Source organism: Chiloscyllium plagiosum, unplaced genomic scaffold (assembly GCF_037043375.1).
Source record: "Chiloscyllium plagiosum isolate Xiang-an unplaced genomic scaffold, Cpla_swu_hap1 HiC_scaffold_27, whole genome shotgun sequence".
Lineage (NCBI taxonomy): Eukaryota > Metazoa > Chordata > Chondrichthyes > Orectolobiformes > Hemiscylliidae > Chiloscyllium > Chiloscyllium plagiosum.
In genome coordinates this window covers 57,721,876-57,746,225 of record NW_028270165.1, presented here as the reverse complement: position 1 = coordinate 57,746,225, position 24,350 = coordinate 57,721,876, and the positions used below count along the sequence as shown (strand labels likewise).

General features: G+C 46.0%; 1 pseudogene; it reads right to left on the bottom strand.

Annotated features, from left to right (window-relative positions):
* Window positions 1–736: 736 nt before the first annotated feature.
* Window positions 737–1,633, bottom strand: LOC122545987 (uncharacterized; annotated as a pseudogene).
* Window positions 1,634–24,350: the final 22,717 nt, after the last annotated feature.

The following is a 24,350-nucleotide window of genomic DNA, read 5'->3' as shown; positions in this document are numbered from 1 at the left end:
TTCTGATGGAAATGTCAACGTTTCGGGTAGAACCCTTCTTCAGTCCTGAGGAATAATACCTGAAATGCTGACTTCTCCACCTCCTGGTGCTGCCTGCCTTGTTGTGCCCAGCCTCCTGTTTGTCTATTTTAGATTCCAGCATCTGCAGTTTTTTATTTTGTCTCTAACAAATGGTGGAGCAGATTCGATGGGTCAAAATATCCTAACTTCTGCTCCAATGGTCTTGTGGTCGTAGGTTTGTGCGGGTCTTGGGCTCAATGAGCAGCAGCGCCCACTGGAAGCAACGTTCATAGAAACATAGAGCCACTACAGTGTGGAAACGGGCCCTTCTGCTCAACAAGTTCAGAGCGACCCTTTGAAGAGTAACTCACCCAGACACATTCTCCTGCCCTATCACTCTGCACTTACCCCTACCTAATGCACCACACCTACACATTCATGAACACTATGGGACTATTTAGCTTGGCCAATTCGCCCAAACATGCGCACGTTTGGACTTTGGGAAGACACTGGAACACGGAGAGGAAACCCATTCAGACACAGGGGGGAATTACATGCAAACGCCACACAGACAGTCACCCGGAGGATGGAATTAAATCTGGGTCCCTGGCGCTATGAGGCAGCAGTGCTAACCACTGAGCCACCACCACCCTTCCCCCCCCCCCACTCCCCCAGTAGAAAACAAAAAAGCCTAAAACCTCTCCCACTACCCCCACTGTCAGAAAGGGCAGGAGGTTCAGTCCTGGGGGTGACCCTCAGCAGCGTTACCGGCAGAATCTGATTGTTGGGAGCATTGGTGCCTCCGCTGGTGCTTGTTCAAGCTGCAGGACATTGTGAACCTCTGCCCGCACTCGGGGCAGGCAAACGGCCTCTCCCCAGTGTGGACCCGCTGGTGCGTCAGTAGAGTGGAGGAGACAGCAAAGCCCTTCTCGCACTCGAGGCAGGTGAACGGCCTTTCCCCAGTGTGGACCCACCGGTGTGTCAGCAGGTGGAAGGCCTGGGTAAAGCCCTTCCCACACACAGAGCAGCTGAAGGGCCTTTCCCCAGTGTGGACCCGCTGGTGCTTCAGCAGGTTGGAAGAGCGTGTAAAGCACTTCCCGCAGACAGAGCAGGTGAATGGCCTCTCGCCGGTGTGGACCCGCTGGTGAGCCAGCAGGTCAGAGGAATCGCTGAAGGCCTTCCCACATTTGGGGCAGGGGAAGGGCTTCTCACCGGTGTGAACCCTCCGGTGAATCACGAGGTGGGAGGAGCGAGTGAACACCTTCCCACAATCGGGGCAGCGGAAGGGACTCTCCCCTGTCTGCACCCGCTAGTGCCTCTTAAGGGCAGAGGAATCGTTGAATGCCTTCCCACACTTGAGGCAGCTGAAGGGCCACTCCCCTGTGTGAACCCGCAAGTGCCTTAGCCGGGCGGAGGAATCGCTGAAGCTCTTCCTGCACTCAGGGCAGCTGAAGGGCCTCTCCCCTGTGTGCACCCGCCGGTGCCTCAGCAGGACAGAGGAATCACTGAAGGCTTTCCCACACTCAGGACAGGAGAATGGCTTCTCCCTGGTGTGACTGTGCCGATGTGTCTCCAGGGCAGACGGGACACGGAAGCCTTTCCCGCAGTCGCCACACTTCCATGGTTTCTCCATGGCCGAAGCTACAGTTGCACACAAACGCGTGTATGTCCCCTCCCTGTCTTGAATTCCTCTTTCCAGGCCAGATAATTGTTTCAGGCTCCACACTCAGTGCGTTGCTGCAACAGTCGGGTCTCTCTTCCAGTCCCACTGATGCTGAAAACTTACTGAAACAGGAACCAATTGGATCACAGTTGAAAATTGTTACAGTCCTGATGGATTGAGTGACTCACAAATGCTGGAGAATCAGAGTCAAAAACTGCGGGTCAGGCAGCATCCGAGGAGCAGGAGAGTCAATGGTTCAGGCATAAGCCTTTCATCTGTTGATTTTGAAACTTCATCTTCAAATCAAATACTCTGAAAAGAGATTACAAAAGTCATCACTGTCAGTCCAGGGTAGAAATTCAGAACAAGCAATTCTACTTTCAGCAGAACATTCTTTTCTTTTGTTATTCCACAAAACTGAAAGCACCATTCCACTCTCTCTCTCTCTCTCGCTCCCTCCCTCTGTCCTCACTCCATTCTAATTCTCCTGAAAGTGCTGATTCAGGATCTGACAGGGACAGAAGAGCAAAACAGTCACAACTGACATCTCTCTGAATTTTGGATACCTGCACCTGAAAATTAATATCTTCCACGACATTGGGATACTTTTGAGAGAGAGCAGGTCTGATTTTTGGAAGCAAAATATAGTATTTAAATTCAGGATGAATTTACAATGCAGCTTCTTGACAACCAATCAGACACAAAATAGTTAACGAGCCCGCACAGGGGTGTGGGAGATATGGAGTGAGACATCAAGGCTATGACACCAGAGAGAAATTGAACAGACTGGCGTGGCAAACCAGAGTCATCTAGATATACAGCACAGAAACAGGTCCTTTGGTCCACTGGTCTATGCTGACCAGATATCCTCACTGAATCTGGTCTCATTTGCCAGCATTTGGCCCATATCCCTCTAAACCCTTCCTATTCATAAACCGATCCAGATGCCTTTTAAATGGGTCATAATTATACCAGCATCTACTACTTCCTCTGGCAGCTCTTTCCTGACATGTTCTGCATGAACTGCCCTTTTAAATCCCTTGCCCCCCACTCCGCCCCCCACTCCGCCTCGCCGGGCCACCTCACCCTAATCCTATTACTCTCTGGTTCTACACTCCCAGAGAAACGACCTTGTCTATTTACCCTATCGATGCCTCTCTTGATTTTATAAACAATGGAAGCATCAACGGCTCAGGGCAGGGATGGGGGCGGGTGGGGGGGGGGGGGGGGTGGGGGGGAGGAAGCCGAATGTGCCGGAGCCAACGCGGAAGAAGAGGACATAAAACCTTGAAGCTGCAATGAGGAATACTGCATGTGCTGTACTTGTACCTGTTGCTTTTACTTGTGGGAATCAATGCATTTAAAAAAAAACAAACAAGATATCTATCCCTCCCCATTCCCAATCTCCCAATGCTGTCCTGGACACAGAGTGAGAGAATTGGGAGCAGGAGTTGGCCATTTGAGCCTGCACCAAAACTGAACACATCATAACTGAATATGAATATACCTACAGCCAGGTGGATAGACAGGGATTTCTTTCACTGGAGCAGAGGAGATTGAGAGGTGACCTTATAGAGGATTATAATATCATGAAGGGTACAGATGAGGTGAAAGGCAGGTGTCCTTTCCCTAGAGTGGGGCTTTCAAGATTAGGCAGCAAATTTTGAAGGGGAGAGGAGAAAGATTTTAAAAAGACATGAAGAGCTCCACTTTTTTCTCACAGAGAGTGGTTTGTGTGTGGAATGGGTGTCCAGAGGAAGTAGTGGATGCAGGTACAGTGACAATGTTTAAAAGACATTTGGAAAAGTACATGAATAGGAAAGGTTCAGAGGTATATGGGCCAATTACTGGCAGATGGGACTAGTTGGTTTTGAGAACATAGTCAGCATAGACTAGTTGGAGCGAAGGGTCTGTTTCTGTGCTGTATGACCCTGTAGCTGTTCTGTAATGGTCTTAAAACCATTTTCTTGGAAATCCAAGATGGCGGTGGTTTGAGTGGTCTGCTGTGCTGGGGTCTGTGCTATACCCCCGGCAAGGTGGACTTTTACCCCTCCCCCACCTCATTAACCATCCGTAGGAGAAAACAAAATGCTAATATAAACTTACTGAACGTCTGTAGCTGCTATAATTGTGGTTTGACAGCTTTAGGACCAGAATGAAAGCAAATGAAGGAAAGGGGCCGACAGGGGTGCAGCAGGCAGGGCACTCCCCTACTGCATCGGGGGTGCATGGAGCCATTGCTCAAACTCCCAGGACAGTCCCTTTGGGTTTAATGGGGCAGCAGCAGTTACTCTCGGAGTTTGCCAAACTCTGAGAAAAGATTGAAGCAGCGGTGGAACCACTATCTGCCACGCTGGAAAAGCATGGTCAGGAAATTCAAATGTTGTCCCGAGGAGAATAGGCAGCGGAAGAGAGGACCGTGGCATCGAGACTGAGGCGGAGGTCTCAGGAGGGAGGATCCAAACGCTGGAAGACCAGGTTCGGGTCCTTCAGGAGCAAGTGGACGACCTGGAAAACTAAAGTAGAAGAAAAATCTTGTAGCTTGTGGGTCTTCCGGAATGTGACGAAGGCGAAGACCTTATTGGATTCCTGGGGCTGGAGTTGGAGTCCGGCCTGTTGAGTGTGGAGCGGGCCCACCGGATCGAAATGCGCAGGTCCGGGTCGGACCCGCAGCCCCGCGTGGTCCTAGTGCACCTCCTGCATTATAAAGAAAAACAGTTAGTGATTGAAACAGCAAGAAGACTGGGAAGAGATCCACAGGCTTTAATGCACAAAGGCTCAAGAATAATATATTTTCAGGACTTCTCAGTAGCCTGGATTAAGAAAAGGGCATTTGATGAAGTTAAGAGAAAATTTAAGGATCTGAATGTACAATATGCCTTGAGGTCCCTGACCGTATTGCGTTTCACTCATGGAGGGACGGTATATAATTTTGATTCAGCAGAGAAGGCGATGGACTTTGCGATTTCTCTGAATTGAAGAAATCGAGTCGGGGTGAAGGCGGGAGGGACATCATTACAGACAATTCTACTTTTTTGCCCCTTTTTTTGTGGTTATCGGCTTTATACATACTGCCTTGACAAAAAAATGGAATTATTTAGTATATCGGTCAGTTACGTTTTGTGTGGGCCTTTTCTTTGACTGCTGTCCTTTTGTTTTTGGATTGGGGGTGGCTATACCTGTGCTTAAGATGTATGGAGAAAGGGGTGTGGGGACATGGGTAACCATTGTTAACTCTCAGAATGTAAATGACTTGTTTTTTTCAATCTGTGAATTGCCTGGCGTTTGGGGCACAGCCTCAGTGGAAAGGAGCCAGGATGGTGGCAATGGTGGGGTTTGGGGAGGAGGGGTAAGAGATCTCTACATATTTGGGGGTTATTTGAGCGTTTGCTTAAGTTATATGTGGTGGTTAGATTTTTATTTATCGTAGTTTTTAATAGGAGCAGTTTTTAGACTTTATAGAGTTAATGTTTTTGTTGCTCACTGCACCTCGGATTAGCTTCCTCCTCGTGGGAAACCACGGGCTGCCCTGGATGACCATGGCTACTGATTCGTTCGGGTGGTACACCTGGAATGTAAAAGGGAGCCATTCCCCCGTTAAAAAGAAAGAAGGTGCTGTCAAGCCTCAGGAAGGAAAAGGTGGACATCGCCCTGCTGCAGGGGACACAAATAACTGATAAGGAACATGTGAAACTGCAGCAAGGAGGTTATGATAGGGTATTATTCTCCTCCTTTAGCTCCAAGTGTAGAGGAGTGGCTATACTGGTAAGAAGGAACCTCCCTTTCCAGGTAATTGAGCAAATTAAGGACAAACATGGACTGCCCGTCATTCTTAAAGCTCTAATACATGGAGAAGAGTATGGCGTCCTGAATGTGTATTGTCCCCCCGGTGCACCTTCCTAAATTTCGAATTGATGCAGTTGCTAAATTAATGAGTCTTGGGGTTCGCCGCATGGTCATTGGAGGGGAATTTAATCGCCTAATATATCCCGAGGTAGACAGAGTGCCAAGGGGCCAGGCAGGTACACCTGCGCAATCTAAGCAGTTGGTGGACATGTGTGAGGAGTTGGGATTAGTGGATGTGTGGAGGCATCTCTACCCTAATGGAAGAGACTTTACTTTCTCTTCCAACCCACACAAGTACCACATGGGAACTGACACTTTTTAATGCCATTGGATGCTTGGACAGAACATTGGCTTGTGAAATTGGCAATATAGCTGTCTCGGACCATGTGCCAGTGTATTTAGATGGTAAAATCAAGAATGGTGGAATGGATGCACAGCACTGGTGCATGGACCCATTCCTGTTAAGGGATAGCAAATTTGTTGAGTACATCACAAGAGTTCAGAGCCATCTGGGATATCAACACGGGTACGGCCAGTAATCCGGAAATACTGGAGGTGGCCACTAAGTCATATTTATGAGGCCTGATTATTTTTTATTCAACGACTAGAAGGACAGAAGGATGCAGAGGAAGGAGTAACAACAGATGTTGGAGACCCAGCTGCAGATAGCTGAGGAAGTATATTATAATAGGCCTTCACTGGTCAAGCTGCAGCTCTCCGGGCTGCTCCCAACTCATTGCACACACTGGGAAAAAAAGGTCTGCTTTGCTCAAGAAAGATTGTTTGAATTTGGAGATAAGCCACGTAGATATCTGGCTTAGAAAGAAAAATGCTTCCCAATCTATTATGTCTGTTAGATAGAAGGTTGGCACAGTTACCCGTGAGTTAACGAAGATTAATGTTAGATTTAGTGAATACTTTGCAGAGTTATATCAGTCAGAGGGAGATGAACACAGTGCAGCGAGAATGCAGGCCTTCTTTGAGATCCTGCACCTCCCTAGTATAAACGCGGAACAGGTTTCCTGTTGAATGGGCCTATGACAATACAGGAGGTGCAGGAAGCAATAAAGCATCTCCAAGGTTGCAACACTGGGGTCAGATGGATTCCCAAGTTAATTCTATAAGGAATTAATAAATGTGTTGGTGAGGCAAACACTGGGGTCAGATGGATTCCCAAGTGAATTCTTTAAGGAATTCATAAATGTGTTGGTGGAGCCACCTCTGAGGATGTATAGCTATTCATATGCACAGGATTATCTTCCGCCCTCTCTTAGGGAGGCTAATATCTCCCTCATTTTAAAGAAGGAGAAAGAGCCCGAAGAATGTGCTTCATACAGACCCATTTCACTTTTGAATGTAGAATTTAAAATTCTACCCAAGACGCTGGCCCTGAGGTTGGAAAAGGTGTTGTTCTGTATTGTGAAAGAAGATTAGATGGGTTTTGTTAAGGGCCGTAGTTCCTCCAACAATATCAGGAGGGTACTGAACATGGTGCAGGTATGCCAGCAAAGGTTGATCCTGGGTTCAGTGGCCTCCCTAGATGCAGAAAAGGAATTTGACCAGATAGAATGGCTATACCTGTTTGGGGTCCTCAAGCACTTTGGTCTGGGGACAACCTTTGCGAGATGGGTGGTGGTGCTGTATAATGATCCGAAGGCAGTAGTCATCACAAACGGCAATAAGTCAGATAAATTAAAACCTGGGAGAGGTAGTCGCCAAGGGTGTCCTCTTTCACCGCTACTATTTACCTTGGCAATTGAGCCATTAGCTGAGGCTATCAGGAGGGATTCTGAAATAGTGGCGCCAGGAGTGGGAATGAGGGAACATAAGATTACCCTATATGCTGATGATGTCCTTTTGTTCTTGGCCAATCTGGAGGAGTCCGTTCCTCGATTGATTCAAACAATTAATTTATTTGGCAGTTTTTCGGGCTGCAAGATCAAATTTACAAAATCAGAAGCTATGCCGATGGGGGAGGGGAAGAATTAGTGGAGGTGCCTGATCTGAAGGATGGAATGCAGTTCCTGTTTAGATGGTCGTCAAAAGGGTTTTTGTATTTGGGAATTTTTATTAACCCTGCCTTCAACCAGCTGTATAAAGCTAACTATGTACAATTACTGGAGAGGATAAAGCAGGATTTGCAGCGGTGGGACGGATTACCGTTATCATGGTTAGGCCGAATAGTTCTGATTAAAATGAATGTTCTTCCTCGCCTTTTGTACCCCTTGAGAATACTCCTGTTGTTGCTACCCAGATGCGTATTACTGAGGCTCAATGGTTGGCTAGGTTCTTTTATTTGGTGTCGCAGATGCCCCCTAATTAAGTTTACCAAATTGCAGCTCTCACAGGGTGAGGAGGAGTGGACCTTTTGGACTTGAAGAGATATCAAATAAGCGCTTTCTTAGCACGTGTGTGTGACTGGGCACGAGGGGACTCGGGTAGATTTTGCTTGACGTTGAAGCATTGCAGTCGAGATGTCCCCTAGTTAATTTATTATTCATTGATAAGATGAAATCCGAGACTGAGCAGTGCAAGAGTACAATCATTCTAAATCCAGTGAAAGCCTGAAGGATAATGAGGCAAGACAGGGGCAATTGTCTGAAGACCTCACTGATTACCCCACTGGTGGTAGTTCAAGGATTTAAACCTTGGGCAATGGACTCCGGCTTTAAGTCATGGGAGAATAAAGGAATCTTCTGTCTGGGAGATTTACTCAAGGGTAAGGTCTTGATGTCATTTAGCCAGCTAATTCAGAAATATGCATTGTCTAATAGGGACCTTTTCCGGTACTTTCAGCCAACAGAGGAATACCACGCTCCTGGCTCAGCATTACAGGTAAAATGTGGAATAAAGAGTACTCTGGTGTACAGGTGCTCTTTCAGTTAGTACGTTGTATCATTTACAGAAGGGACTTACCTTCGGGGATGTGGAGGGACTCTCTAGGATGTGGAATCGGGAGCTAGGATAGGATATTTCATTAGAAGTATGGCAAGATATATGCGAAAATGTAAGGAAAATTTCAATATGTAACAAAGCACAGGGCATGCAATTGAAGATTTTACATAGGGCTTATGTGGTGCCAGAGAGGCTAGCTAATTTCAAGATAGGCACATCACCAGGGAGTCCCAAATGTAAAATTAGTATAGGCACACACACACTGGTATTGGTCATGCTGTAAGGTCCAGAGATACTGGAGTGCTATAGTAAGGGAGTTGAAGGACATCCTGGGGGATTAAAGTCAAAGTGAATCCGGTACTTCTTCTTCTGGGGTTGCCAAATTTGCTTTCTCTCGGAGAACACAGGAACAGACTGTAACATTCTTATGCACTGTGCAAGGAAGAACATTTTAATTAATTGGACGTTGGAAAACTCCCCAGGGCTTATGGGGTGGCATATGCTGGTGATGGAGCATCCCCCCCAAGATGACCTCACAAATATGGTGCACCACAAAACAGTAGTTTTACAAGACATGGCAGCCCTTTCTAAATTATATTGATGCAGACTGATCAGCAATATTAATTAGAGCTGTGGTATAACTGTGGGAATCAGTCTGTGCGCTCATGGGGCCCTGGGAGGGCAAGGCTGGGTGAAAAGAATACGGGTGCAATAACTGGTGCTCCCATGGATGGGAGCCTTAATGGAGGTGTGGTGAGTGAAATAGAATAAAGTAATGTGATCGAATTCAAATTAACTTAAATTATGTTTAATTTTATTTTTATTCAATTTGATTGTAGTTTAGTTTAAGCTAAGTTTGTTCTAGTAGAATATTAGGTAGCTCATTATTAATAGTGTCATAATATGACATTGTTGTAGCTATTTTTCTGTATTTTGGTATTGTTCTTTTTTGTTTTGAGGTGTTGTGAGAGATTTGAAAAAGTTTCTAATAAAAATATATTTTTAAAAAATTTCTTGCCTTCTCCCATAACTATTTTTGACATTCAAAAATCAGATGAACTCAGCTTTGAATATATTCAATATCTCCCTAACGACAGAAAGGCATCCCCACTTTGAACTCAATTCCTCTTGCTAATATACCACTTGCCTTGCTGATTGCTTGCTGCACCGATGTGACAACTGGCATTGACTGGAGTAGAAAGCCTGACAGAAGGTCGCTGAGGCACATTTGTACATCCACACATCATTCCTGATGAAGGGCTTTTGCCCAAAACGTTGACTGTTCTGCACCTCGGATGCTATCTGACCAGCTGTGCTTTTCCATCGCCACAATTTTCGACTCTGATTTCCTGTATCTGCAGTCCTCACTTACTCCACATCCCAATATACCACCATTTAAACAATGTACCTCCTTTCTGTTATTATTTCATAGGAAAGGCTATAATTTCACACTGCGTTACTACATTTACCATGTGTTTGCCAATTAAGACACATACCTGAGCCAACTTTGCTGCAAGTCAAGAACTGAACACCAGAGTGAAAAAATAAAATGGAAAAGGGGGTGAGAAGAGTATGTTGTACTCACAGATGTTGGACAGAGGAAAGAAGTTGCAGTCTGGGATGAAGTTCAATCTTCATGCATCGAGAGAGGAGCGGCGAGGCTCTCAATGGCAGGAGGACCACACTCCTTCCGGTCCTTCAGAGCTTCCCATTGGAATGTTGCGTGCCGTTTCTGCTGACAGCAAAGAGCATGCATAGTATTTTGCTGACACCAGCGTACATGCGCAATGCTTCCTGACATCGAGAAGCATGCGCAGTATGCCCAGTGAAGATGCTGGTCCAACTGCCAATCGGAGAGGGAAAAAGGCTGGAGCCAGACTTGTTTGTTTTCCTGGGGCTCAACAGTTTATTCCTTTTGCATTTTGTCTGGCTGCTCAATTTTTGAATGTCTTTTCCCCAGGGTAGAGGAAAGCCAAAACTGGAGGGGCATAGGTTTAGGGTGAGAGGGGAAAGGTTTAAATGGGACTGAACTGGTAACATTTTCATGCAGAGAGTGGTATATGCATGGAATGAGCTGCCAGAGACAGTGGTCGAGGCTGGAACAATTACAACATTTAAAAGGCATCTGGATGGGTATATGAATAGGAAGGGTTGAGAGAGATATAGGCCAAATGGTGGCAAATGGATCACCAGATTAATTTAGAATATGTGGTTGGCATGCACCGAAAGGTTTGTTTCCCTGCTCTGCAACTCTATGACTCTATTTCTAATTAATCTGAACCAACTTCACATGACGAGGAATTGGCCATTCCATCCTGAAAGCCTATCCTCAACTGTGGCCTAATTGCACAGATTTCAATGCAAGTTTTAAAAAATGCAGCTTTTTAAAAAAATAATTGAATTTGCTTTCAAACTTTACTGATGTTTTTGAAAATATTATTTTAGCGCTTCTCAATGTTAAAGATCAGCCATTTCTCACACCACACCCGCCCATCTCCCAAGTAGAGTCATTACCATCCGCGCTCTTTCTATCCTTAGAAGGGCTGATACAGTGATCAAAGAGGGCTCGAGGCACAAGAAAGGATGAGGATGGGGGTGCAGATAGAGAAATTGGACGGGAAACAGAGGCTAGGGAGAAGAGAGAGAGAGAAATGGACACGGGGACAGAGCATTGGAGTTAGAGAAACACTGGGGGTGCACAGGGTGCGGGCAGAGCGTTTGTCAGAGAGAGAGAGAATGGGGGTGCAGAGTGTGGGGAGAGAGAATGGACGTGGGGCAGTGGGTCGGGAGAGAATGGAAGGGGGCAGAGTGTGGAGGAGAAAGAGAGCAACAATGAATGTGAGGACAGGGTGGGGGAGAGAGAGAGGGAATGGATGGAGAGCAGAGGGTGGGGGAAGAGAGAGAATGGAGGGGAGGAGAGAGTGGGAGGAGAGAGAATGAGTGTGGGGAGAGGGACTGGATGGGGGAAGGCAGAGGGTGGACTAGAGACTGGATTAGACAGGGGGAAGAGGGTATGGAGATTGAATGGACGGAGAGGATGGCATGTGTGTGAGAGGGGGAAGCTCGGGATAGCGAGAGAGAATAGACAGGGGGCCCTGTGGCATTATTGGGTCTTGATTGGATGGGGAGTTGGTGAATGCGTCCCACCCACTCCCAGCATCCCCTTCTTTGCACATGTGCAGTGCAGATTTTTGTGAATGACGCGAGAGATAATCTGGCGCGTGAGCGCAATTACACTCAGATCTTTGCATTAGCAAATCACTGCCTTTCTGTTTTAAAAACTAAATAAAGATGTGGGCAATGTACTGGGAATGGCAAGAAGTGACTAAGAAATTGAACCGAGAGTCAGCGCTTTCCGGTGAGGGGAGCTGGGCAAAAACAGGAGGATGGAAGGATGAATTCGAGTTGGAATCCATTGAAAGGTGGAGGAAATGGGAGACAGAGATTTCGGGTAGGAGATAGGGAAGGCTGTTCGGTACAAGCTAAAATTCTCTTATCCTATTTCCTGCTCTGCACTAACAGCAATGATCTGTTTTCTCAAGGTATTAGCAGAGGAGGATTTGCTGTTCAGGCGTGCACAAGAAATTTACTCTGGTCCTGAATATCAGCAGCGTTTGAATCCAGGAGGGGAAGTTATTTCAAACATCAACGTGACTTGAGAAGCCCCGTGATTACACGCAGCCTGCGTGGGATTTTCCAGGGTTCTGATTGTGCAGAGAACTTTAACTCTGCAGCGAAATGTGGACGAGTGTTATCGCTGAAGACGAGCCCTTCTTTGGATCGCTGAAGCTGCTGAGACGCAATGATCCCTGCACCGTGGAAACTCTATGGAAGCAAATTCAATTCCCCAAACGGGCTGGAGTGTCACCAGGACTGGCATGAAGCCAATCGATTCCTTCAATCCTGGAATGAAGTCAATCGATTCCTTCAATCCAACTGTGGGCGGCGCGGCAGCCTCACAGTGCCAGGGACTTGAGTTCGATCCAACCTACAGGGTGATTGTGTAGAGTTTGCACTTTTCTACACTCCCCCCTCCCATCTCTGGGTGCTCTGGTTTCCTCCCAAGGTCCCAAGATGTGCAGCTTAGAGTGGATTGGGCGTTCTAAATTCAGGGATTAGCTGTGGAGGTTATTGGGTGGGATGCTCTAACGGGGGTCAGTGTGGATTGTTGGGCCAAAGGGCCTGTTTCCACAGTGTAGGGGGTTTGATGATTCCCCCAAAGTGTCTGCAGCCTGGCTTCCAGTTGCATCTCTTTGAGCCGAAGGTCCTCCAGCATGTGTTTTCCCTAGTTTCCAGCAGCCAGAACCTCCCACCTTCTGCAAATCGAAAGACAAATCCCAGCCTGCCCTCTCCAATGTGTGCAATGTAACTGCTTATTCAGTTTTAGTGGCCCTCCTCATGTGGCCATCCTCATGTGTTCTGAACTTGGCTACCAGCAGTGGCTGGTAGCCAAGTTCAGAACACATGAGGATGGCCTCAACCAGGACCTTGGGTTCATGTCACATGACAGGTAACCCCACTTCACTGTCACGCTCTCTCACACCCATAAAAAGCATACACTCTCACACTCGCTCACATTCACACAGATCACTCTCTCAGACACACACATATACACCCTCTCACAGGCTGATACTCTATCACTCACACACTTTATCAAACACGCACACACAAACACACACACATACTCTCATGCATGCACACTTACATATAAGGCTTTTGTGTGATTTTGAATTTGCAGAATTATATTTGCAGATACATTGTGCGCTTTTTGAGCGAAATACAATCTGCAGGCAGTCAATCCATGTGAGATTTTATAAATTCCTACTTTGGAAATAGAACCAGTCTCACTCAAGATTGGGATACAGACCTTAAGTTGTCTCGAGAATGTGTCTTCAAACAAGTTCTGGGATTTACATATTAATGAACCAAAACCTGCAACCCATTCTAAAAGATGAAAGACTTCACAACAATCTAAGTTTGTTCTATATCATTTCTGTTGCATGAAACGCGATCTTTTGCTATAAATTATCCTATGATCCTGCTCCACAAACACCTGATGAAGGAGCAGTGTTCCGAAAGTTAGTGCTTCCAAATAAACATGTTGGACTATAACCTGGTGTTGTATGATTTTTAACTTTGTTTCTCATGAATACATCCCACACCTCCCGATGCTGCCAGTAAACGTTACAATGTCGATGAAATGATGCAATACCTGCAGAGATGAAAAAAAATACAATTTCTAACGATATTAGCTACTCATTCACTGCTCCTTCTGATACATGACATTGGAAACTTAGTGCAAGAGGTTGAAAGGAGTGAGCAGCTTTAAAACAAAAACCTATTGGATCTCATAGCTTTCATTGACAGTCTGAGACTGGGGTTAAGTTCAAGTAACCTTTATTGCCACCCAACTTTGTTACAGCTTCAGATCTCCCCAGCAAAAAAAAGTGTATGAAAAGAAGCTTTTTTTTAAACAGGTCAAAGCTCACACACTCCTCCCAACTCCCCTTCCTTTGCTGTTGGTCAGCGCTGAGTTGTCCCTTTATAATTGGATCCTTGGTACAGCCTTAAGCTAAAGGAAGTATTGCCTCACTCAGCAATTTCAACCCACACACTGTATTCATATAAGTTACTCCCACTCATTTGCCATGGGGGGCAGTCAAGAGTCAACCATGCTGTTGTGGGTCTGGAGTCAGGTGCAGATCAGACTGGATCAAGGATGCAGTTGAGATGACTGAGTGAATCCTTTCCCACAATGGCAGTTTCCTTTCCTAAAAGGGACATGATGGAATTAGATGGCAGTTTCTCCCCCCAAAATTTATTAGATTCAGAACTCCAAATTTCTGACCGAATTCCAATCCCACCATCTGCCTCGGCGGGATTCAAACTCCGGGAATCCCCGGAAATGGGTTGATAGTCCAGTCGACAATGGCACTCGGCCGTCGCTCCTTCAATCCCCCTGCAATGGCACATGAACTCAATAGACAATAGGTGCAGGAGTAGGCCACTCTGCCCTTCGAGCCTGCACCACCATTCGTTATGATCATGGATGATCGTCCTTAATCAGTATTCTGTTCCTGCCTTATCTCCTTAACCCTTGAGTCCACTATTCTTTAGAGCTCTATCCAACTCTTTCTTAAACAAATCCAGAGACTGGGACTCCACTGCCTTCTGTGGCACAGCATTCCACACAGCCACCACTCTCTGGGTGAAGAGGTTTCTCCTCATCTGTGTCCTAAATGGCCTACCCCTTATTTTTAAGCTGCGTCCTCTGGTTCGGGACTCACCCATCAGCGGAAACATGTTTCCTGCCTCCAGAGTGTCCAATCCTTTAATAATCTTATACGTCTCAATCAGATCTCCTCTCAGTCTTCTAAACTCAAGGGTATACAAGGCCAGTCGCTCAAATCTTTCAACATAAGATAGCCTCGCTCTTCAAAGAATTGACCTCGTGAACCTACGCTGCATTCCCTCAATAGGCAGAATGTCTTTCCTCAAATTTGGAGAACAGAACTGCACACAATATTCCAGGTGCGGCCTCACCAGGGCCCTGTACAGCTGCAGAAGAAACTCTTTGCTTCTATACTCAATCCCTCTTATTATGAAGGCCAGCATGCTATTAGCTTTCTTCACTACCTGCTGTACCTGCATGCTTGCCTTCATTGACTGGTGTACAAGAACACCCAGATTTCTTTGTACTGCCCCTTTACCTAACTTGACTCCATTTAGGTAGTAATCTGCCTTCCTGTTCTTGCCACCAAAGTGGATAACCATACATTAAACTGCATCTGCCACTCACCTAACCTGTCCAGGTCACCCTGCAATCTCCTAACATCCTCCTCACATTTCACCCTGCCACCCAGCTTTGTATCATCAGCAAATTTGCTAATGTGACTATTAATACCATCTTCTATATCATTAATATATATTGTAAAAAGCTGCGGACACAGCACTGATCCCTGCAGTAGCCCACTGGTCACCGCCTGCCGTTCTGTAAGGGAGTCATTTATCACTATTCTTTGTTTCCTGTCAGCCAACCAATTTTCAATCCAAGTCAGTACTTTGCCCCCAATACCATGCGCCCTAACTTTGCTCATTAACCTCCTATGTGGGACTTTATCAAAGGCATTCTGAAAGTCCAGGTACACTACATCCACTGGATCTCCCTTGTCCATCTTCAGAGTTACATCCTCAAAAAATTCCAGAACTCGCTGGTGGCTCCGCAGGTGGGAGGAGCGAGTGAAGCCCTTTCCACACTGAGAGCAGATGAACGCCCTCTCCATGATATGGACCCTTTGATAGATTACAGTGTAGATGTCTGAGTGAACCCCTTCCCGCACACAGAGCATGTGAACGGCCTCTCCCTGGTGTGGATCGGATGGTGCCTCCACAAGTTGCCCACATGACTGAAGCTCTTCTCGCACTTCGGGCAGGTGAATGGCGCTTCTCCGCTGTGGACCTGCTGGTGGGTCAGCAGAGTGTAAGAATCGACAAATCCCTTCCTGCACTCAGAGCAGGTGAACGGCCTCACCCCCAGGTGAACCCGCTGGTGTTTCAGGACGTGGGATGTATCGATGAATCGCTGCCCACACAGAGAGCAGGAGAACGGCCTCTCCCTGATGTGAACCTGCTGGTGTGTCTACAGGTGGGACGACTGAATGAATCGTCTCCCACAATGGTGGCAGATGAACGGCCTCTCCCTGGTGTGAACTCGCTGGTGTGTCTGCAGGCTGCACAGCCAACTGAATCCCTTCCCATATACTGAGCAGGAGAACAGCGTCTCCCCAGTGAGAACGCATCTGTGGGTGTCTAGCCCCAATGGGGAAGGGAACCCTTTCCCACAGTCCCAACATTTCCATAGTTTCCTCATGAGGGGAGCATTCTTTGTGTCGCGCTGGGTTTGAAATTCAAAACAGAATGGATACATAGTCTCTCCCCACTGTGAGGGGTGAGATTTTGATCCCTCAAGCTGAGTAAATTGTTTGACGCATTTTTCACAGACAGCGTACTGAATCTCCCTCACTCGGGTGTCTCAGTATTATTCCTGCCATACCAGTGTTCAAAATCTCTCACACAGACAAAAGCAAACATTTCTTCTCGAATTGAATGGCTGCTGATATTCCAGCCGCATTGATACAAGTGGCTCTGTCAGAAGATGATGTATCATTTGTTTTCAGATTTCTTTCTGCATGTCTTCCTGCAAAAAAGTCACAAATTCAGTGACCACTGTCAGTACTGTTAAAGGAACAGTACTGTAGATTGCCAGATGAGTGCTGACCATATATTATGCAGGACGCAGAAAACCCTCATGCAACAAGATAGCCTGAAATGTGTATGGAGGAAAACTTAATTAAGATCGCAATAACCTTGAACAAGCTGCCGACAAAGGTGCTGGAAATGGAGCAGAATCACGAATATGATAATGAAATGTCAAGACTGCTTGGGAAAAGAAAGCCAGTGAAGTTACTGAATGACTTCCTGCTGTCCTAGTAAATACAAAAGAGACAAGAGATATAGAACGTAACTCTATTACTGCATTAGAAGGTGAAAAATCATAGCCACAAAGTTTTTATAACAGCCAACAATATCAGATATACATCATATGAAGCAACAGATGTCTACATTTGAAACCAATGTGCCAATCCCTTAAATACTGCTCAGTTCCATGAGAAACTATCCTTATAATTCTGAAGATGAGGAAAGAAGTAAACCTTTTCCAGGGTACAAACTCTATACGTGCCAAACCGAGGGAATACGCAAGGAAAATATCTTTGAGAGGGACAGAGACCATCTGAGCACCTTTGGAGAGCCTGCTCCCTCCATGGAGTCACTCCAGTTGCTACAGGTGAACAGTGTCCAACCAACCCCATCCCCCCCGCTAAGCCTCTCTCTCTCCCCCTCCCAGGATGAGGAATAGAAAGGGGGAGACGTTGCTATGCTCCCAGATGTTGCCCAGAGGGAGGGAGTTTCACTCTGAAATTGACAGGGCTACCTCCACGTTGAGACGTCCACAATGGGGAAGGGGGGCACATGGGGAGGGGAGGACACTTTGCAAACTCCTTTCTCTCTCCTCCACGTCAATGCAGTTTGAGTTCAAGCAAAGCACAGGGTTTAATTTTAGCTTTACACTCTCAGAAAACCCCCACCTCTGTGAATCCAACACTTTACTCCCCCCTCCACTCCATGGAAATATAGATTTGAGAGATTCCAGAGATGGAGTTGCTACCATACCTGCTGTAGGGGGTTTCGTAGAAACTGTTTATTTTAATGAACCATTTCATTTCAACCTCATGCTTGCCATTCAAATACTAATTTTACACAGAGGGTGGTTGATGTGTGGAATGAACCTCCTCAGGAAGCGGTGGATGCGGGTACAATAAAAAGACATTTGTTTTAGTCCATGAATAGGAAAGGTTTGGAGGGATACAGAACAACAGCAGGCAGGAGAGACTGATTTAGTTTGGGATTATGGTTGGCATGGATTGGTTGGACCAAAGGTCCATGATCATACTGTATGACTCGATGGTAAGTTCATAGTTCCTTGAAAGGGGAGTCGCACATATACAGCATAGTGAAGAAGGTGTTTGATATGCTTGCCTTTATTGATCAGTGCACTGAGTGCAGGAGTCGGGGGGTCTTGTTGCGACTGTAGAAGAGATTGGTTAGGCCACGTTTGGAGTATTGCATGCAATTCTGGTACCAGTGATCCCACCCTGACACACCATAAACCAGAGATAGTGACTGAAATTGACTCTGATACAAAATCAAATCATTAAATCGCTGCAGTGCAGAAAGAGGCCATTTGGCCCATTGAATGCATTGGGTACAGGAGTTGGGAGGTCATGTTGTAGCTCTACGGGACATTGGTTCGCCCACTTTTGGATTATTGCATTCGATTCTGGTCTCCCTACTGTAGGATAGGAACGATGTTGTGAAACTTGAAAGTGTGCAGAAAAGATTGATAAGGATGTCGCCAGGGTTGGAGGGTTTGTGGTTTAAGGAGAGCCTGAATAGGATGGGGCTGCTTCCCTGGAGTGTCGGAGGCTGAGGGGTGATCTTACGGGCATTTATAAAATCATGAGGGGCATGGATAGGGTAAATAGGCTAGAGGAAGTGGTGGAGGCTGGTACAATTACAACATTTAAAAGGCATCTGGATGGGTGTGTGAATAGGAAAGGTTTGGAGGGATATGGGTCAAATGCTGGCAAATGGGACACTAGATTTATATAGGACATCTTGTCAGCATGGATGTGTTGGATCAAAACGTCTATTTCCGTGCTGTAATTCTCTATGTCTATTTGATAACAGATGCTTTATTTCTGTAGATGTAAATATTGTTAGGGAGAGAGAATTCCTCAAGTAGGGGATGATAAGAATCCTGGGAGACCCCTAATTCTGGTTTAATATCTAATGAACACACTTTAAGCACCAAATGTGCATTAATGTCTAATTTTGTTTCATTTTTCTTGTTTTATTCCCTGTTCCGATGACTCTCTCAGTCTGGATGGTTGTCAGGTTGAGAACATTGAGGATTGGGCCTTGATCGACTGAATGTTTTATTGCTCTGGAAAGTGTAAAAGGGGCTCAAAGTTTCAGCAGAAAGCCAACTGAGCTGAGAACAGACAACATCTTACTCTGTGGGAACAGGGAGAAGAGGACAGAGAAATCAGGACCTGAAATCCGAGCTGACACCAGAGTACCATGTTATTAGTGCTTTGAGTAGCAGTGCCAACCCTCTATCTTTACCTTGCTTCCTATTCAATCTGAATGCCACGTACCCTCTCAATATTCAGATCCAATCCTTGTCATCCTGATGCCACGTCCCTGGAAGGAGTCTCAGATCATAATTATTCTCTTCAATGTGTGCAGTCAATTCATTCAGTTGTGTTACATTGCAGCACACAGTCAGCCATACAGTCTTCAGTTTCAATTCTTGTGTTCTGTAGAATCCAGTTTTGATTGATTAGATTCGATTCCCTACAGTGTGGAAACAGGCCCTTCGGCCCAACAAGTCCACACCGATACCCTGACGAGTAACCCTCCCAGACGCATTTCTTTCTAATTAATGAACCAAACACTATGGACAATTTAGCATGGTCATTTGACCTGACCTGCACATCTTTGGACTGGGACATTTACTTTCCGTGTACCTTTCTATCATTCTCTGAGGTTCATTTCCACATCACTACATTGCTCACTGCCTTGATACAGATTGGCCATGAAAAATGCATGTTTATACATTCGCAGTAACAGAAGCAGGAGTAGGCCATTTGGTCCATTGAGCTCCTCCAACATTCAAAAGGATCATGGCTCATCTATCCATCGTCTCAGCTCCTCTTACCTGCATTATCCTGACTATTCTAAATTCACCTACCATACAAAATCCCATCGAACTATGTCTTGAATATGGCTGCTTCTACTGCTTCCTTGGGCAGAGAATTCCATAGATTCACCACTCTCTGGGAAAAGCAGTTCCTTCTCCTCTGTCTTAAACCTACTCCCCCTGATCTTGTGACCGAGTCTCACTCACCGGCAGAAACGACTAGACAGGGTGGGTCTGGGTGGCATGCTCATCGGATGGGTCAGTGTGGACTTGATGGGATGAATGGCCTGCTTCCACGTTGTAGTGATTCTATGATTTACCGCAGTTGTATTTGCCATGGACCGCAGCACCAGAACCTCCCACCTTCTGCAAATCGAAAGACAAGTCCCACCCTGCCCTCTTGTACGTGTGTTATCTAACTGCTTAATCATTTCTAGTGAATCCCAGCCCACACCTCCCGCTGCTGCCAGTAACCTTTACAAAGCTGATGAGACAATGCTATACCTGCAGTCCTGAAAATCGTAAGGCTTCTAACGATACCAGTTACTGATTCACCACTCCCACTGATGGACAGCATTGGAAATACAATGTTTGAGGCCGAAAGAAATGAGCAAAAAGCCACCTAACCCTTCACTAGGCTCCCTGCTCAGCACACTTTACTTAAATCACTTCAACTCCACATTGCAACAAATTCCCACTTTCCACCAATATCCTGAATGTCCTCACTCACTCAGTTGCTGTCTCACAAATGAAAGATTTCATTGTAGCTTCCAGTAAGGAGAAAACATCTTTGAAAGCTGCTCTGAAAGTCCAGTCTTCACAATGACACTTCTGCTTTCCTTCACTCCAAATTGTCTGTGCTGACCAGATATCCCAAATTAACATAGTCTCATTTGTCATCACATAACCCATATCCCTCTCAATTCTCCCTATTACCAGATGCCTATTAAAATGTTTTAATACTGAATACTGAGTCACAAATAAGTGGAATGGATGGCTTTGAGGTTTGTCGAGAAGAGGTGTTGGAAATCCTGGAAAAGGTGAAAATAGATAAGTCCCCTGGGCCTGATGGCATTTATCCTAGGATTCTCTGGGAAGCAAGGGAGGAGATTGCAGAGCCATTGGCCTTGATTTTTATGTCCTCTTTGTCCACAGGAGTAGTGCCAGAAGACTGGAGGATAGCAAATGTGGTTCCTTTGTTCAAAAAGGGGAGTAGGGATAACCCTAGTAACTATAGACCGGTGAGTCTCACTTCTGTTGTGGGCAAAGTCTTAGAGAGAATTGTAAGGGATAGGATTTATGCACATCTGGATAGGAATAATGTGATCAAGGATAGTCAGCATGGTTTTGTGAAGGGCAGGTCGTGCCTCACAAACCTTATTGAATTCTTTGAAAAGGTGACGAAGGAGGTTGATGAGGGGAAAGCGGTAGATGTGGTATATATGGATTTTAGTAAGGCGTTTTGATAAGGTTCCCCATGGTAGGCTACTGCAGAAAATACGGAGATATGGCATTGAGGGTGAGTTGGAGGTTTGGATGAGGAATTGGCTGGATGGAAGAAGACAGAGGTTAGTAGTTGATGGCAAAGTTTCTTCATGGAGTGCCGTCACTAGCGGTGTTCCGCAAGGATCTGTTTTGGGACCATTGCTGTTTGTCATTTTTATAAATGACCTGGAAGAGGAGTTAGAAGGTTGGGTGAGCAAGTTTGCGGATGATACGAAAGTCGGAGGAGTTGTTGACAGTGAGGAAGGATGTGGCAGGTTACAGCAGGATATAGAGAAGCTGCAGAGCTGGGCAGAAAGGTGGCAAATGGAATTCAATGTAGCTAAGTGTGAGGTGATTCACTTTGGGAAGAATAACAAAAAGATGGGGTACTGGGCTAATGGTCGGATACTTGGTAGTGTGGATGAGCAGAGGGATCTTGGTGTCCATGTACACAGATCTCTGAAAGTTGCCACCCAGGTAAATAGTGCGGTGAGGAAGGCATATGGCGTACTGGCTTTTATTGGTAGAGGAATTGAGTTCCGGAGTCCTGAGGTCATGATGCAGTTGTATAAGACTCTGGTGCGGCCGCATCTGGAATATTGTGTGCAGTTTTGGTCGCCATACTATAGGAAGGACGTGGAGGCACTGGAACGGGTGCAGAGGAGGTTTACCAGGATGTTGCCTGGTATGGAAGGAAGATCGTATGAGGAAAGACTGAGACACTTGGGGCTGTTTTCATTAGAGAAAAGAAGGTTTAGGGGTGACTTGATTGAGGTGTACAAGATGATTAGGGGGTTAGATAGGGTTGACAGCGTGAACCTTTTCCCGCGTATGGAGTCGGGTATTACAAGGGGGCATAGCTTTAAATTAAGGGGGGGTAGACATAGGACTGAAGTTAGGGGTCGGTTCTTCACTCAGCGAGTCGTGAGTTCATGGAATGCCCTGCCAGTAGCAGTGGTGGACTCTCCCTCTTTATGGGCTTTTAAGCGGGCATTGGATAGGTATATGGAGGATAGTGGGTTAGTATAGGTTAGGTGGGCTTGGATCGGCGCAACATCGAGGGCCAAAGGGCCTGTACTGCGCTGTATTCTTCTATGTTCTATGTTCTAATTATACCAGCCTCGACCACTTCCTCTGGCAGCTCATTCCATACACACAACACCCTCTGTGTGAGAAAGGTGCCTTTAAAGTTCCTTTTAAATATTTCCCCTCTCACCGCAGACCTATGACCTCTAGTTTTGGACTCCACTACTGTGGGGAAAAGAGTTTGGCTATTCACCCTATCCATGCTTCTTATAAACTTCTGGAAAGTCACCCCTCAGCCCCCAATGATCCAGAGAAAACAGCCCAGCCTATTCAGCCTCTCCATATAGATCAAACCCTCCACCTCTGGCAATAGCCTTGTAAATCTTTTTCAAATCTTTACAAAGGTTCGTAACACTTTTCCTGTAGCAGAGAAACCAGAACCGAATGCAGTATTCCAAAAGTGGCCTAATCAATGTCCTGTCCAGCCGCAACATGACCACCCTACATCTGTATTGAAATTCACTGACCTATAAAAGCTAATATACCAAACACCTTCTTTGCTATCCTGCCTACCTGCGACTCCACTATGAACCAGCACTCCATGGTATGTTTATTCAACAACACTCCCCATCAAATGTGTAGATCCTGCCATGATCTGCCTTTCCAAAATCTATATTTCAAAATGGGGTTAAGAAACGTATAAGCCGTGATTGAATGGTGGAGCAGATCTGATGGACGAAATGGCTTAATTTCTCCACCTATTAGATTAAATTACTTACAGTGTGGAAACAGGCCCTTTGGCCCAACAAGTCCACACCGACACGCCGAAGCGCAACTCGCCCATACCCCTACATTTACCCCTTACCTAACAATACGGGGAATTTAGCATGGCCAATTCAACTGACCTGCACATCTTTGGACTGTGGGAGGAAACCGGAGCACCCGGAGGAAACCCACGCAGACACGGGGAGAACGTGCAAACTCCACACAGTCAGTCGCCTGAGGCGGGAATTGAACCCGGGTCGCTGGCGCAGTGAGGCCGCAGTGCTAACCACTGTGCCACCGTGCCACCCACACCTATGTTGTATGGTCTCTTGCTGTCCTGGACACAGTGAGAAAATTGGAAGCAGGAACAGGTCATTTGCCTTTCCAGCTGGCACCAGCATTGAACAGTTCATAACTGGATATAAATATACCTGCATCTAGATGGATAGGCTGGGACTTTTTTCACTGGAGCATCGGAGGTTGAGAGGTGACCTTAGAGAGGATTATAAAATCATGAGAGGTACAGATGAGGTGAACAGCAGGTATTCTTACCCTAGTGTGGGTGGTTCAAGATGAGGGAGCAAATTTTGAAGGTGAAGAAAGAAATATTTTAAAAAGACATGAGGGGCACCTTTTGTTAAAGATTAAAAGTAGTTCGTGTGAGGAATCAATGTCCAGAGGAGTTGCTGGATGCAGGTACAGTTACAATGTTTAAAAGACATTTGGATAAGTACATGAATAGGAAAGGTTCAGAGGGATATAGACCAATCATTGGCAGGTGGGACCAGTTTAGTTTCAGAACACCGCCAGCATGGACTAGTTCGACCGAATGGTCTGTTTCTGTGCGGTATGACTCTGTAACTGTTCTGTGCTGGTTTTAAAACCATTTTCTTGCCTTCTCCCATAACTTCTTTGTTCTTCAAAGTCACATGAACTCAGCCTTGAATACGTTCAATAACCGATCTAACTGCAGGAAGACATCCCTACTTCTGAACTCAATTCCTCTTGCTGATATACCACTTGCTTTGTTCATTGCTTGCTGCACCTTTCTGACAACTGGCAGTGACTGGTGTTGAAGGACACTGAGGCGCCTTTGTCTATCCACACATCACTCCTGATGAAGGGCTCGTGCCCGAAACGTGGACTCTCCTCCTCCTCAGTTGCTGCCTGACCGACTGTGGTTTTCCAGCGCCATAATATTCAACTCTGATCTCCAGCATCTCACTTGCGCCACATCTCAACATATCACCATTTAAACAATGCACCTCCTTTCTGCTATTTTTTTACACTGCAAAGGCTATAACTTCACATTATGGTACTGCATTTTCCATGTGTTTGCAAGTTGAC